This window comes from Macrobrachium nipponense, chromosome 17, assembly GCF_015104395.2.
Source record: "Macrobrachium nipponense isolate FS-2020 chromosome 17, ASM1510439v2, whole genome shotgun sequence".
NCBI lineage: Eukaryota > Metazoa > Arthropoda > Malacostraca > Decapoda > Palaemonidae > Macrobrachium > Macrobrachium nipponense.
Window position 1 is genome coordinate 69,056,738 of NC_087210.1, and position 14,247 is coordinate 69,070,984.

The window sequence follows — 14,247 nt, forward strand, 5'->3', positions numbered from 1 at the left end:
TCCTTCCAGTATCTTTGTATCATATCTTCCTATCATCTAATTACCTTAATATCTTATTACTATACGTACAGTGTTTACTTTTTTCTTTTCCTTGTTTCATCCATTTCCCACACCTTGGGAACACTACTCAGTAAATCTTAAGAATTATGATGAGAAAAGCTTCAGACAATGATACTCTGCATACTGTTAAATATTGTAATCATTCCTGTATGTAAAATGCCTGAGGTCATGGGTAATATTAAGTGTGATAAAACAAACTGGATTACCTGTAAATCTCAGAATTAATAATAAAAAACAACAGTGAATTAACATCAATGCCTTACAATAGTGATGTCCTACAATATAGAAAAGAATTTACTGGATTGAAGAGTGAATTAATTCTGCCAAAAAACAATACATACATACTATAAGGTAATGCTGTACAGTAATACCCCCAACTTATGCGAGGCTACATTCCAGACACCCTCGCACAAGGGGAAGTTTCACGTAAGTTTGGCACGGTCTCTAAAAATGCTAATAAATGCTTACTTCTAGAGTTTGAGCACTAAATATGACACTAATCATGTTCCCTAAGTAATAAGCTAACTTTCAAATAAAATTAAAGTTACTGTACTTTGATTTAAAAGTTAGTTTAATACATTACCCTTAAAAAAAGAAATAACTGGTTGGCGTAAAAATATAGGAACTACTATACTCTGTATTTTTCCATCTGTCCATCAGCGGATGGACGGAAAAAAACAGAGTATACATACATACGTATCCCTTTTCGTACATATACTAATATTACCCCTAATTCATGGGATGGCATTTTCTTTTTCCCTCCCCTAATTCATGGGATGCCATTTTCTTTTTCCCTCACAGTAAAAGTCTTCTTTGCATCACTAGGTAAATTTTTAAGTCTGTTATAACGAATGTAGGTACACAATTCAATTAAATAAAGAAAACACGCATGTACATACATAATGTTTGCAAGGGTGAAGGTGAAATTCAATCAATTCAAAATCGTACTAGTGTGAGGGTTAACTATGAGAGAGAGAAATATGTACGTCATATGAGGTAAAACTCTGGGAGGTATCATCTTTAAAATGTGCGAATAGGACCACGCCTTCTGAAAGTACATTAACTGTATGTGCTGTAATTATGTAATACTACATACAGATTGTACCAGTACTTTTAAGATAGTAATTTTCACAGAACAACAACAACTGTTATGTCTCCGATATGTTTTACTAGTTGATCATGGTCTTATATAGTGACAAACGCTGTGAATTACGTACAAATAGCATACACAGATTCTCCATACAGATTTTACACTTAAAAGCATGAAAACTTAAATTAGTACACTAGTACGTACTTCAGAAATTAAAGTTTCTGAAGGGATGTCATCTTTGGAAAGAGCATTAACCTTGTAAATGGGTAATGCATCTTGTAATAGTATGTATATGCACTAACTGTAGGTGCTGTAATTACCTTTGTATCATATTTATGCATGTACAAAAATAAAAATAATAAATTTCTAATAAAGATTTTATACAGAAAGGCTTTAAAACTTAAAAATGTACATAATAAATTAAACACTTGCAGGGTTTATGGAGGATTCGCAAATGTTCGCGCTATTGCGAATTTGTGCAACTTGAATCGCATAAGTTCAGGGTATTACTGTATTTATTACTAGTAGAAATGGTACGATATGGAAAAAAAGTATTAATATAAAAAGGTTTGTTGTTTTAAATAAATTTACATAAAATATTAATAAAAGTTTTGAGTAAATGCATAGTTTTATCATGTCAAGAGTAAAATTTGGGAATTAAAAGGAGTATAGCCAAGTGTTAATAAATTATGAGCAAAACATTGAAACTTGAATAGTTAGTACAAGATTTGGTAATCAATCTACGTACTTATATAAATTGAAAATAAAGCCTGGTTACTTGAAGATACAAATATTGACCAGAAAACTGCAACAAGCCTCTTCAGCAACTGTGTGGGGAAATGCTATAAGCCTCTTCAGAGCGCCATTTTCTATCTCTTCTCACAAATTCCTTCATGACATTACTTAACTTGCATTATTTTTTCATGATAAAACTATTTGGCTGGTAAAAGTTTTAATGTTTGGAACTTTATTTTACTCGTGTATACTTATGTATAAAATAAAAATTCCCCATAGACCAAATTTAACTTTTATGCATTCAAACCTTGTTTTAAATTAATATAGAAACATGCACAATAAAAAAAACATAACAGCAATGTGTACACACACATACACAATATCACAACATAATATCCTGCTCAGTTAGGGAAATAAAAGATGCGGCAACTTCCAAAACCTATGTCAGCACATGGTTGCCTAGTGTAAATTATGGCAACACTCCTGAATTTTTTTTTTTTTTTTTTTTTTTGAGTATCTGACGAATGGTTGTTTAAAATAATGGGTAATAAACATAACAAGCAGTTTGAGTTACCTAGATAGTAAGTGTTTATTTTGTCTTGGCTATTTGTAAAGCTCTATTTTGATAACAATGAAAGCGACTTGCGTATCATTTTCTGTGTTCTTGTTTGTTTGTCACAGAGAGAGCGAGAGAGTGTGACGATAATCTTTTTATGAAATATTTAATGAAATGTCTATATTCGCTACTTATTTCCATGATAAGAATTTTCAATATCTTTTGTATTTTCTTGCGATGTATAGTGTCGGTAGTTGTGGTTTTGGTATAGCACATATTATACAGATGCTTACAAAATATAAAGTAATTTTCTTTATCATTACACTTTGATATATAGCATGGTAGGCTGTGATGGTTACTTGTCAAAATTAGGCTAAAACATCCCAACATAACAAGGAGTGTAGTAAGTAAAAATACTCTATCCTCTATCGGCCCCAACAACAACCCCGTAATACCCCACTCCCTTCCCACCAGACAGACCTGCGACCCGTGGTACTATCCCACCACCTATTCATCGGGCAAAACGCCACATCACGCAATAAAAGTAATTTTGATGGTTTATAACAAAATAATAAAGAGGGGAGAAAGAATTTTGTTGATACATGCACAAAGTTCGTAATTAAAAAGGCGTTAGTAAAGTTATGTATTCGATTCTGAATACAACAGTTTTGTCAAGATAGCTGCAATACTGGACCATTGTAAAATGATAGTGATGCATTTCTCGGGTTAAAACTTTAAACTGATATTGTTATTGTACAATAAAGTTTCATACATACTTACCTGGCAGATATATACTTAGCTATAGACCCCGTCGTCCCCGACAGAAATTCGAATTTCACGGCACACGCTACAGGTAGGTCAGGTGATCTACCGCCCTGCTGCTGGGTGGCAGGAATAGGAACCATTCCCGTTCTCTAACCAGATTTTCTCCTCCACCTGTCTCCTGAGGGGAGGCTGGGTGGGCCATTTAATCGTATATATCTGCCAGGTAAGTATGTATGAAACTTTATTGTACAATAACAATATCATTTTCATACATTCAACTTCCCTGTCAGATATATACTTAGCTGATTGGCACCTTTGGCGGGGGGGTAAGAGACAGCTAATTACTGATTAGACAGGTAAACAACATGCGTTGTAGGTAATATATAAAAAACCTTGGTTCCTACCTGTTTAGGCGGAAGATTTCATAGCTACTGCTTAGAAGTCTGCTTCGCCTCAAGAGCCTCAGCGAGGATGTGACCTATGGCTAAGAGTTCTTGTGGGACTGTCGATGGGGTCTTATCCACTTACTCGACAGAACCTGATGGCCTTTGTCAATGGGGTCTTATCCACTTACATGACAATACACCTATGCCTAATGGCATAATCAAGGAGTACAACACCGATCCAGATCACCCGATCCTAACCGTGGATTACCACTAAGATTGAAAGGAGTTATTCCCAACCACCTTTCAAACAACCCTAAAACTCAACACCAAATTCTTTTTAAACTAAAACAAAACAAAAAATTTTAAGGATCAGTCTTATCTCCTTTTCCCAGCACAGTATCTGCTGATACATAAGGACCCAGAGAGAAGCATTTCTCGTATGTCACTCTCACATCTTTTAAATAATGGGAGGCAAACACCGAGTTGCATCTCCAGTACGTCGCTGCTAGGATATTTTTCATCGACATGTTTTTGTTGAAAGATAGCGATGTTGCAACTGCACGTACCTCATGCGCTTTCACTCTTAGCGTTTCAAAGGATTCACTTTGGCATTTCATGTGTGCTTCAGTAATCACATACCTGACGAAAAACGCTAGAGCGTTTTTTGACATAGGTCTCTTAGGGTCCTTCACCGCACACCAGACTTTGATTGCAACCCTGCAGTTGCTTCTTCTTCTGAATATAAAATGTTAAGGTTCTAACCGGACAGAGAGACCTTTCCAGTTCCCTCCCCACAAGCAGAGAAAGTCCTTTAACCTCAAAACTTCTGGGCCAAGGTCTAGAAGGGTTCTCATTTTTGGCTAAAAATAAAGGTCGGAAAGAGACAACTGCAGAGTCTCCTTTAAAACCCACACGTGAGTCTAATGCCTGCAGCTCACTGACTCTCTTGGCAGTTGCGAGAGCCAAGAGAAAGATGCATTTTCTCGTAATGTCCCTGAACGATGCTTGATAAGGGGGCTCGAACTTATCTGATGTGAGGAACTTCAAAACCACATCTAGATTCCAGCTAGGAGGAAGCGAAGATTTTGATTTGGAGGTCTCAAAAGACCGTATAAGGTCATGAAGATCTTTGTTTTCCTCTATGTTCAGGCCCGTATTCCTGAATACAGCAGATAGCATACTTCTGTATCCCTTTATTGTGGAAACTGCCAAATGAGATTCTTCTCTCAGGTATAGAAGAAAATCGGCAATGTAGGTCACAGAGGTATTGGAGGAGGACAGCTTCTTCGCCTTACACCATCTACAGAAGACTTCCCACTTCGATTGGTAGATCCGCATGGTAGAGGACCTGCGTGCTCTGGCAATTGCTCTTGCAGCTTTCCGAGAAAAGCCTCTCGCTCTGACCAGTCTTTCGATAGTCGAAAGGCAGTCAGGGAGAGAGTGTGGAGGTTTTTGTGAAACCTCTCGAAGTGGGGTTGTTTGAGCAGATCTGTCCTTTCGGGAAGAGATCTGGGGAAGTCCACCGTCCATTCCAGTACTTCTGTGAACCAGTCTCGAGCGGGCCAAAAGGGAGCGATGAGTGTCATCCTCGTCCCTTCCGAGGACACAAACTTTCTTAACACTTTCCCCAGTAGCTTGAATGGGGGAAAGTCGTAAGCATCTATGCCCGACCAATCCATGAGAAGGGCATCGATAGCTATGGCTCTGGGATCCTCCCCTAACGAGCAGAAGTTCTCCATCCTTCTGGAGAGGAACGTGGCATGTAGGTCTATCTGAGGTTTCCCCCATAGAGACCAAAGTTTCTGGCAGACTTCTGAGTAGAGTGTCCATTCTGTAGGAAGGACCTGGTTCTTCCTGCTTAGTCTGTCTGCTCTTATATGCTTTCCTCCTTGCACAAATCTTGTTAGGAGTACTATGCCCCGTTCCTCTGCCCAGATCAATAGAGCTCTTGCTATCTCATATAGGGAGAAAGAGTGAGTCCCCCCCTGTTTTCTGATGTATGCCAGAGCCGTGGTATTGTCCGAGTTGACCTGGACTACCACGCCTCTGACCTCTGCTTCGAAGTGCTTCAGAGCTAAATGAATAGCTAGAAGCTCCTTCGCATTTATGTGCCAGGACACCTGTTCTCTCGTCCAGGTGCCTGACACTTCCTTCGTTCCTAGTGTTGCTCCCCATCCTGTTTCCGAGGCGTCGGAAAACAACACTAGGCGAGGGTTCCGCAGAGACAAGGACACTCCTTCGTTCCTCCTTAGAGGGTTTAACCACCACTGCAAGTGGGACTTGATCTCCTGTTCCAGAGGAAAAGAATCCGCAAGTTCTCCAGCCTTCCGGTTCCACATTTTCTTCAGGTGGAACTGCAGAGGTCTCATGTGCAGCCTCCCCAGAGAAACTAACTGCTCCAGTGACGAAAGGGTGCCCAGAAGACTGAGCCATTCCCTCGCTGAGCTTCGCTCTTTCTTTAGGAAGGCTGAGACTTTTTCCAAGCCTCGAGCAATCCTTTCTTGCGATGGAAACGCTCGAAAACCCTGAGAATCCATCCGAAACCCCAGATAAACAATGCCCTGGCTGGGGATCATCTGAGACTTCTCGAGGTTCACGAGCAATCCGAGGGATCTTACAAGATCCAGAGTCGTTTCCAAGTCCTCCAAACATGACAATTTGTCGAAAATTGCATTTTTCCTAACTATACAAACCTGAGGTCCTTTAACAATAGGAAGGTAACTAGCGGCAGCTGGGACGGTCGTAAGCTTCGAACAAGGGGAGAACGGTAGTTAACTGCTTGTCCGATCGTGCGCGCGCCCGAGAGGTGAAGAATCACTTTTGCTTTAGGCCCATGCAAAAAGTTGCAGAGTGAGGGGTGGCATGAGGTGGGACTATATGTAAAGGACCTCAGGTTTGTATAGTTAGGAAAAATGCAATTTTCGACAAATTGTCATTTGTTCCGATACGTAATACAAACCCTCGGTCCTTTAACAATAGGAAGACTCACTTCTTGGTGGGAGGAATCTGAGTCTTTTTGGTGAACAGACTGGTGTTCGTCCAACCCTGGAGTGCCTCCCTGGTCGTGAGAGCAGGGAGGGATCCAAACCTCTGTCCGATTGATCGGGGTGTGCACCGCAGGATCAATGGTCAGACCTCTGGGCCAAGTACTAAGAGAGAGGCAAGCGTATCTCTTCGTACCAGCAAGCAAGAACTTGTTCCTGTTTGCAAGAGACAATCATAAAATGATGGGTTTGTCTCAAGTTGGCATCCACTTCCTCCCCCTTGTTGGAGGAAAGTGGTGGATATTTACTCCTATCCCTACTGAAAGGGATAGGATGGTGCTCTATAGTAGCTCACCTGCATCTCGTCCTTACCCAGCAGGGTGACGACCGTGTCCCTCTACCCAAAGGTAGAGGGAAGAAAAAGATGGGGAAGAGGAGCCAGTCACACTCTCATTCCTCATCCATTCTTACGGTCACACAGGACTCGATGCTGTTCAGCCTGCGAGGGTCTGGGTTAACTACACAACGTGTTGAGCAACCACCACGGTTCCCAAGGAAAAAGATCCAAGGAACTGTGGGCAATATCCTGAAGGTAGAAGGAGGTGCATGCGGTCCGGTTGGACCAGGCGCTGCCTTCATTTACCTGCGCCACGGAGAAGTTCTTGCGGAACGCGAGAGAATGATGAAGAGGCGTCCACACTCATCCTGGGTGTCGAGTTTCTTCAGACAGCTCCGTCGCACCTTCACAGGACAAAGCAGCATAGCCTTCGTATCGGAGGCGGTGACGTCCATTAGGGAGGGTATTGTGAAGGACTCGAACCAATCGTCAGTTACCGAAGGGTTCTGAGTCTTCGCTACGAAGATCGGTACGAAATCGAGCGTCACAAATCCCCATCCCTTTGTGCTTGACTTCTCAAGAGAAGTCATGCAGTTACCTAAGACGAAAAGAAGGGAATAGTCGTATGACCTATCCCTCTTCTCGACTTTGGTTATGTACAGTACTCATACTGACAAGCTATTAAGACGAAGTAATGATTGCTCTGGAACAACCGAACTAAGTCCGCAGCATAGTTCGTAACTGACTCGGACGCTCTGACAGCTGCCGCTGATGGGTTCGGAATCAGTAGAGGCAAGTTGTCCAAGCATTCCGGGTAAGTCACGTGACCTTCGCCCTTAAAGAGTTATGCTGAGAGACCAAACAAATAAAATATTTGTTAGTCACGATGCCGGACGGCGTGGCGATGATTCTCTTAATGCATAAGCTCAAAAGGCGAAAGTCAATTGCCTTCAAAAGACCGGAGATCCCTGATGGCAAGAAAATCTCATAGATGTTGAATCTCAGCTTAAGGAGAAACAACACTATGTGACGTTGAAGACGAAGGTAGGCAATGAATGCAACCTACGTCTTCCAGCTGAATCGGAGAGAGAAGGAATCTCAAGATTCTAAACCTGTGCTTACACATGACTGAAAACGCTAACCGCCATTTCATTGCTGTCCGTTGTGCATGAAAGCGGGGCGTTCTTCAGTAATGGAAACACAGGGGAGAGCCGCTTGAAGAACTGCTTCATGGGCTGAACGTTTGGAAGTAGAAGCTGGCAGGTGTGGGAGTAGGCGATGTCTTTCAATACATCTGCTAATCCGGGGTGAACAATGAAACAATTGTACACCTCCGAATACAAGATATTTTGAGGACAAACTCAGATTCCGCAAAAATCATTCGCATTATCGGGATACGATGCAGCAAGAGACTATTACAGAATTCTGTTACCGTGCGGTAAAACAGAAAGATGAGAGTCGAATAGATATCTCTGTTTAAAATTCTCGCAATACCGAAGACGATGAATACTAGCGTTCTCAGCAGTAGATGGTCATTCATGTATGCGAGAATCCCCGTTAATCAGAGACTTAAGTCCGTGATGTTGGCAGAGATACGGTTGTTATTCAATCAAAGCAGGTGAGAAAGACATAAACAACGTCTATCTCAAAGCGGCAGCTGATACTGAAATGCCTCGGGCAATTCAATACGCAGTAGCTGTCGCTGACTCGTCATCCTGAGTTGCCAAGTAATCCTTTCACGAAGGAATGCGTTCGGCTAGAACCACCGAGCATAAAAGATATGCTCGAGCAATTATATTTAAGCGAAACGAATTTCGGGTAAATATAAAAGCTAAAATGGTGTTGTTGTGACAACACCATAAGTATATAAAATTGAAAACTGGAAACTCCTGGGAGGTTGCAGGCAACCCGGGTTGCAGTTCAATTAGAATACTTTTCGTCTAAGTCGCAATCCGTAGAATAACCAGGATATGCGCCTACCCCTCGGACCATTCAACTGCTTAGCAGAATCATGTCGCGAGGTTAATATACGTAGTATATTTTTGTAGGTTCTGAACAACGATCTCCATCCTAAATTCTTTCCTTCAAGAAAACAAAATAAGGATTGGAGATCGACCACCTTCGTTCTATAAAGAGAGTAAGGAGAAGTCTTCCTCGAAAGGAAAGCTTCAATGAATGTGAACAGATACTAAGACGATAGTTCCAGCCAAAACTGGATATTCCCGTCCGTTCTTCTCTATTCCAGGTTGGTCGCCTACTGTGAGATAGTCTTCTTTCAGCAGCAGTCTTCTTCCTAATGCTAGAAATTCCAGGAATTCGAGCATAGGCGAGGTTCCCCCGATATCTGTAACATTCGGGGATTCTCGTCTCGCTCACTTTGGACCGTGGTCTCGCCTAAGTGTTTGGAGATCGTAAGAAACTCTAAACACTCTGATGCGCTAGAAATTCCGTAGAATTCTAAGCAGTCTGCGAAAACCCCCACCCCCCCCGAATTCGTCAAACGATATCGGCTGGTTGTCCTCTCGATTCCCGTAGAAATCGAGAATGGGGCAGGATCCCTCCTCAACGACCGGGGCTTACGTCAGGTAAGGACCCGAAGGTCCCCCCTGGTAGCGCAGTCCCCAACGTGGGATCCTACAGAGAAATCTCTGTAGGATCCTTCCCCTTTCCCTCGTAGCCGTAAGGAGAGCGGGAGGGCAATGGGGGAGGAATTGGATACTCGCTCGCCTTCCCAGTGGAACTAGCAGTTGGAGAAGAGTAGGAGCAGCCATCGCCTTGCGGCGATGGCCTCTCAGAGTCTGGGAAAACGTATCGTCAGGAGAAAACGTTTTTCCCCGAGGAGGGTTACGAACTCTCACTGTAGGTAAGGGTCTGCCGCCACTGTGAACGTCGTCTGGGTGGGGCTGATCGACACCTGACAGGAGAGAGCCGATACCGTCCTCCGACTCATTCCAGTCCTCGTCGAGGTCGAAACCTCTCAGGAGGACCGAAGGAGTATTTAAATACGGTGTCCGAAGACACGTAGAAACGCCGCTGTCGCAGTAGAGGAGGTGGAAGTAGCTTGATCGACCGGCCAGAACTGAGAGAGCCTTCTTGTCCGGAGACGAGAGACTCTGGTTCAAGACAGGAGAATCGGTAAGCTCCGATCGCGGCATACCCACCGTCGGTTTGGGTTCCCTCTCGGGCCCCAAAACGACTCGAGCAGAGACATGGGCTCTGCTGGTGGGAGCGGCGATCCTTCCCCCCGGTCGTTGTGCTGACGAATCAGTGCAATAACCTGGGTAAAGTTACTCTGAATCTCGGAAGTTACAGCGTCTTGAGGAGTAGGACCGTCCAGTCCCTCCAACAAGAGCAGCTCCCAGGACCCTCCTCCTTCAGAAGAAGACCAGCAACAGATCCCTGACGGTGCCTCCAATCACTTGCGCGTACGTCCTGGTTGGTCCTTTAAGACCAACCTGGCACGTGCGGTGTCGTGACGGATCGTGAGCGGCGCATCTCTCACGATCACTCCTATATACCTAGCTCTTCCTGGCGTTATGCCGAGGAAGTTGAAGGTATCGGAGACAGAACTGACGCTACCCCCTCTCCCCTGACGGTCGCCTCCAATCACTTGCGCGTACGTCCTGGTTGGTCCAAGACCATACGTGGCACGTGCGGCGTCGTGACGGGATCGTGAGCGGCGCACCCCCTCTCACGATCACTCCTAGCTACCTCGGTCTTCCCGGTGTTAGCCCGAGGAAGTGAAGGTACTGTGGAGAGACAGACCTGCGCTCCCCCCCCGTCGCTGGCAGGACCAGTCCGCTCGCGGCAGGACCAGCGTAGTGGGGGGCTGCAGCCGATCACCAACCAACCCGCGGTGGGGATCGATCTGCAGGCCTGGCCGTGACCGATCACTTTTGTTGGGCGAGAGGATCGACTGAGCACGTAGGACACCCCGGTCCCAGTTGCGGGTCAGACGAGCTGCTGATGGTCAACCGTTATACCGCTCCCGGTCCCTGTGGAGCGGCGGTCAGGTGACCTGCAGAGCTCGCTTTCGCCGTGAGACCGGTGAGCGTCCTCGCGGCACGTCAAACCGCTGGTACCCGGGTAGGACAGCCGAGGAGGCTGGGGGTACCGGGCCTCCCGGTTGGCTCGAGAGGGGGACGTGCCTCTTCCCAGCTGGGGACTGGAGGGAACCCGGGGCTCCCAGATCACGGCCGTTGGCCGGCGAGACCGTCACGTCCACCCGCCAGGGGTAACCACTGGTCGCTGCGAGAGCGGCCGCTGGCCTGGCGAGAGTCACCTGAGCGGCTCTCGACAGTCTTCTGCTCCGTGCCTCGGTCATGACGCTGAGCGAACTCAGGCGTCTTAACTTTGGCTGCACTGCCACGGTCACCCGAAGGGAGATCGTACACTCGGAAACTTCTCGCGGACGAGAAGAAACCGAGCCGGTAACTGGCTTAGCAGCAGAGCTGCCAAGACCAGGCGAGGGTGTACCAGCGGTAGCCAGCACACCCTTGGTCCCCGTCTTCTTCTTCTTCTCAGAAGGGGAGACGGGCCCCGTTCCCGAAGGAACAGGAGGACCAGCAGAAGAACCCCCCCCGTCACACCGGAATGTGACGAGCCCTTCGAGTTCCCGAAGGAGTCTTCTTGGAGGGGGAATAACAAAACCCGTTACCAGCTGGTCGATGCGAGAGCGGCCGCTGGCCTGGCGAGAGTCACCTGAGCGGTTCTCGCCAGCCTTCTGCTCCGTGCCGTGGTCTTGGCGCCGATGGCGAAACTCTTTGGCGCCGAAACTTTGGCTGACACGGTCCTCCCGAGGGACGAGCGTACACTCGAGGGATCTCCCGCGAACGAGAGACCGAGCCGGAACCTGGGGGCGTAGCGGCATCGCCGCTAGCACCAGGCGAGGAAGTACCAGAGCCTAACCGATACTCCTTGGTCCCCGTCTATCTCTTACTTACGGACGGGAGACGCGGCCCGCTCCCGAAGGAGCAGGAGGACCAGCAGAAGGACCACCCGTCCCACCGAGGGGACGGTGGGCCCTTAGAAGTTCCGAAGGAAGACTTTTAGGGGGGGGAGCAGCCTTCTTTCTTCTTCGGCTTATGGGCCGGTTAGAAGTCGAAGGGGGAAAGGCAGGCAGCAACAGACGAAGATGACATTCCTCTTCTTCGTCAGCTCACGCAGGGACAGGTCGTCAGGTCCTCCATCCAGGCGGAGTCGGGCCTATTGCCGAAAGCAACACGGCCCGACTGCACCTGTCCGGAAGGACCTGGACTGGGGAAGACACACCATGGGCAGGACCAGCATGGACAGGCGCAGGAACCAGGAGCGACAGGAACAGCAACCAGCTCAGGAAGCGGCAGGAACAGCGGCAGCGGTAAACACAGAAGGGACAAGCCAAGCCAGTAGCGGGAACCACATCAGCGACAGGTACGGCAGGCCCAGCCATCGCCTCGTAGAATCATCGGCAGCCAGCGTGGTACTGGCGGCCGGTCCAGGGGCGAGCTGCTGGAACAGCGGAAGTCTGGGGCAGGCAACACGAAGAAAAACACAGGAGGCGGCGGCGGCATACCCCTCCTCGGTACGGCGGCGACCGGACCCTAGAAGCGGAGGCAGACCGGCGTCACCGCACACAGCATGGGTGAGTGTAGACCAGCGGGGGGGAAGCAGCATAAGCGGCCGTGAAGGTTGTAGTGGAGACCACTCCAAGGTCACCGCCCCAGACCTCGCTAGACTCTGCAGCAGATCGTGGATGCTAGGCACGCCCTGCAGCCGCAGTGGTCCATACCTGTCCAAGGTCGTCTCCCACGGCTGTAGCACCTGCGGTAGCATAGACAGATTAGTAAGAGGGGTTCCCTCACGCACGGGGGGGGGAGACATGCCCCCACCCCGAACGGAAGGAAGACCCCAAAAACAAAAAATACGAGGAAGCTGAGCGGGGGGGGCAGGAAAGAAGACGAAGAATCGGATACCAAGGGAGTTCGCTGGGAGAGCTTTCGACGACTTCCTGGCAGACCTTCGCTTCCCCTACCCGCACAGCAGTGAAAAGTAATATGAAAATGAAACAGAATACTGCACTTGCGATTCACTTCATAGAACTTAAAGAGGGAAAAATCAATTCCCGGTAAGAGCGGAAAACTTGATCCATAAAATATATGATGCTATCATAAATATATATGGGAAAATGAACAATCATACTGCACTTGCTATTTTCACTTTCACAGCAATAAATCGTAAAGATTAATTCCCGGGTAAGAGCGGAAATTGATCCCAAAATTAAATTTGATGCAATTAATAAATGAAAATGAAAAGAAAACTGCATTGCGAATCCACTTTCATTGCATTCTATTCATACAAAATAAGAGGGGCTCTTGCCGAGCGCAATCAAGCTCTCGGCAACGAACGCACAGGGCAAAATATAATGAAAAAGAGTACTTACATCTTTCAATTACACACTTTCGCCAAAATACATGACTCGGCGCGAGTGCGCCCGCCCTCGGCACCGAGACATAATCAAGGGTTCAATTCATGAAAAGAGCGGAAATCGCCGTCTCTACGGCGATAGCTCCATGTTGATTCATAAATTAGTAATGAAAATGAAAACAGTGTACTTACAGTTTCATTTTCAAGGATTCAAACCAAACCATTAGTAGAAAACACAATATAAACAAAGCATACGACGATGAAGCGGGCAGAGAGCGATGACGAACACGTCCTTCACACCCGCGGCCGAAAGCAAAAGTGATTCTTCACCTCTCGGGCGCGCGCACGGATCGGACAAGCAGTTAACTACCGTTCTCCCCTTGTTTCGAAGCTTACGACCGTCCCAGCTGCCGCTAGTTACCTTCCTATGTTAAAGGACCGAGGGTTTGTATTACGTATCGGAAACAACTGGAAACTCCTGGGAGTTGCAGGCAACCCGAGTTGCAGTTCAATTAGAATACTTTTCGTCTAAGTCGCAATCCGTAGAATAACCAGGATATGCGCCTACCCCTCGGACCATTCAACTGCTTAGCAGAATCATGTCGCGAGGTTAATATACGTAGTATATTTGTAGGATTCTGAACAACGATCTCCATCCTAAATTCTTTCCTTCAAGAAAACAAAATAAGGATTGGAGATCGACCACCTTCGGTCTCTATAAAGAGAGTGAAGAAGTCTTCCTCGAAGGAGGAAGCTTCAATGGTGAACAGAATACTAAGACGATAGTTCAAGCCAAAACTGGATATTCCCGTCCGTTCTTCTCTGTTCCAGGTTGGTCGCCTATTGTGAGATAGTCTTCTTTCAGCAGCAGTCTTCTTCCTAATGCTAGAAATTCCAGGAATTCGAGCATAGGCGAGGTTCCCGATTAT

The 14,247-nt window shown here is 46.4% G+C and overlaps 1 protein-coding gene across 1 annotated transcript in view; it reads right to left on the reverse strand.

Moving 5' to 3' along the window:
* The window catches only part of LOC135196296 (mitochondrial import receptor subunit TOM70-like), a 74,992-nt gene that overhangs the window by 2,374 nt on the left and 58,371 nt on the right, over nt 1-14,247 (reverse strand). The window lies entirely within an intron of this gene.